The sequence below is a fragment of the Arachis ipaensis genome, chromosome B03 (genome assembly GCF_000816755.2).
Source record: "Arachis ipaensis cultivar K30076 chromosome B03, Araip1.1, whole genome shotgun sequence".
Lineage (NCBI taxonomy): Eukaryota > Viridiplantae > Streptophyta > Magnoliopsida > Fabales > Fabaceae > Arachis > Arachis ipaensis.
Genome location: NC_029787.2, coordinates 33,685,393 through 33,688,715, shown reverse-complemented (window position 1 = coordinate 33,688,715; position 3,323 = coordinate 33,685,393).

The window sequence follows — 3,323 nt, the reverse complement described above, 5'->3', positions numbered from 1 at the left end:
GCCGTTGGAGGACACAGACGCAGCGGCGGCCTTCCCTGGACGACAGTGGCAGCGCGACAGACCGGAGCAACACGGCGGCAGCGAGCTTCGATCACGGCAAAGGGGCGGCACCATTCCTCCTCGCTCGTTCCTGGCAGTAGCTCATGGATGGACCAAACGACGGCGGCACAAGGACAGTGGCGCGGCGGCGAGGCGTGGGTCGATCTCTCCTGGTTTCATGAGCTCTCTCTCCTCGCTCAGATCTCCCACTCCCTCCGCTAGCAACGGTGGCGACGGTGGCAGTGGCACCCAACGCGCCACCTCCCTCTTCTTTCCCCTCTCCTTCCTCCCTCGGTCCCCCTTCCTTCTTCCCCTTTCTGTTTCATTCCTTTCATTCAAAAAGAAAAAGAAATTGCACACGCTACTGTTGCTGGTGAGGGAAACATTGTGGGTGCTATGGCTGGGTCTTGGGAGGGAAAACGGGTCGGGTTTGGGTTTTCAGGGTTAGGGTTTCATTTTCAAAAATTAGGGTTAAGGGTACTTTGGTAATTTCACTCAAAAATAGGGATAATATAGTAATTGAAACCCAAATTAAATCAAACACTAATCATATATAGAAAAATACTATTTACTCATCAACTTTACAAATTATTTTCAATAAAATGCCCAAATCTAAAAATTAGAAATAATATAATTAATTTCTCTATTTTCCAAAATAACAACATTAATATTTAAAATATTACTTTTCTAATACAAAGCATGTAAAATCCCTATTATTTCATAACTGTCAATTTTATAATTTAAATATAGAAAATAATCCAATAATTGTAAAATTGGATAATAATTACAATTCATCTCAAATTCAATAAATCAAAACTTGCCTTAATTATCTTTAATAAAATAATTTCTGAAATTAAAGTTACAGAAACACTGAATTTGAAATTAGCTAATGATAGCCCTCTTTCAAAGGTCTTGGGTCTTACAAACCACCTTCTTCTGTTTCTCCTGTTGTGTACACTTTGGAGAAGCTTGTATCTGCTTTTCATTCTTCAAACTACTCTATGGTAATAACATTGCATGTTACTCTATTCAAGTTGCTGTTTGTTTATCACCATTATGACTGTATTTAATTTTTTTTCTAATTTTTATTTTTTTGAATAAATTTTTTATTCAACTTTTGACTTCAAGATTTGCCTCCCAGGCATTCCCATCTTGTTTTGATCATGTTAATGTCATCCAACCTGATGGACTAAATGTTGTAATGAAATTATGGTGGAGAAGCTCAACATCCTTTGAGGCTTTTCTTACAAAAGGTTGGCATAGATTTTCCTTGAAACATGGACTTAAGGCTGGAAGTCTTCTTCGTTTTACTATTTCTTCTGATGATGAGACCACCATGTCGATTTCAATTATTAGTATTTAATTTTGTTGCCAATATCATAGTTTAGTTGTTGCCATCTGAGTTTATGTTATGATTTTCTCCTAATTGTAATGTTTCATTATGTCAACTATGACTATATTGTAATTTCATCTTCATTATATTAATGCCAAATTTCCTTTTGGCTTACTTTAATTTTATGACAGCATCCTTTACGCTCATTATATATTTGTATCATACCTCAAGATTGATTTTATTAATCCTTATTTCATATGAAGTATATGAATACTCAATTTTGCTCTATTTCTTTAATTTCCCATTCCAATTCGAATAATATTATTATTCTACTTAAGCTAATGTAATCAATCCTATTCAAGCCCATGTATTTTTCATATCAGTAGTTGTTTTAATTCTTTGAAAATCACACAATTTGTATCAGAAAAGATGTTAAATTTCTTTGTTACATCTAATTTTTTTTATTGGTTCATTTCATATAATTCAGACATTTAACAATTTTCTTTCTTACTTGATCACACTTTCTAGACAATGAATCCCATATGAAATATGATTTTCAGAAAAGTCTTATCTTAGCTAATATTTAGCCTTATTATGTAATCAGTATATTGGTCTTTCAAATAAAATGCTTAATTAATTACTGATCATGTATCATACTTCAACGTTCTTTTTATTCTGTCCAGATATTCATCCAAAGTATAATTTTATTTTAAATATTTCAAGTACACTTGAACAACAAATTGGTGCTCGAGAAGTATCCGGAACTTTGTGTTTGAGCCGATTAGAAATCTCAAATGACTTTAAGTCCGAACTCCTAAAGGCTCATCAAAATGATGAAGCGTTATGGAAGGTGTTACTGGCTATTGAGCAAGGAAAACAGTGGAGAGTGTTGGAAGGAAAAGATGGGTTATGGAGATTCAAGAGTAGGATCATTGTGCCGGATGTTGGCACTTTGAGGCAGGATATCTTAAAAGAGGCACACAAAAGCGGATTCTCCATTCACCCGGGAAGCACTAAGATGTACCATGATTTAAAGGCGATGTTTTGGTGGCCAGGTATGAAAAATGATGTGGCGAAATATGTTTCAAAGTGCTTAACTTGTCAAAAGGTAAAGATTGAACATCAAATACCTTCTGGTATGTTGCAACCTTTAGAGATTCCACAATGGAAGTGGGAAAGTATTGCAATGAACTTTGTGTCAGGATTGCCAAGGACTAGGGCTGGTTTTGATGCTATCTGGGTGATTGTGGACCGACTGACGAAGTCAGCTCACTTTTTACCCATTCGGATGACTTACACCCTTGAGGAGCTAGCATGGTTATACATAAAGGAGATTGTGAGACTTCATGGTGTACCTACTACTATAATCTCTGATAGAGATCCTCGTTTCACTTCAAGGTTTTGGGGTACATTTCAGAAAGCTTTTGGAACCCGATTAAGCTTGAGCACGGCTTACCATCCTCAAACAGATGGTCAATCCGAGAGGACGATCCAAACACTAGAGGATATGTTGAGAGCTTGTGTTTTGGACCAACCGGCGAGTTAGGATCAGTATATGCCATTAGTGGAGTTTGCATACAATAATAGTTATCATGCGAGCATTGGAATGGCTCCGTATGAGGCCTTGTATGGGAGGAAGTGTCAATCTCCGCTATGTTGGTATGAAGCTGGAGAGAAAAGTTTGTTGGGGCCGGAAATGATAGATGAGACCACTAAACAAGTCAAGAAAATCCGAGATAGGGTGCTTGCGGCGCAGAGTCGTCAAAAGAGTTATGCCGATCAGAGGCGAAAGCCTTTAGAATTTGAGGAAGGAGACCATGTTTTTCTTAAGGTTACTCCGACTACGGGAGTAGGTAGGGCGATTAAAGCAAAGAAGTTGAATCCTCGATACATTGGTCCATTTCAAATCCTGGAGAGGGTTGGACCGGTGGCGTATCAGATGGCTCTACCA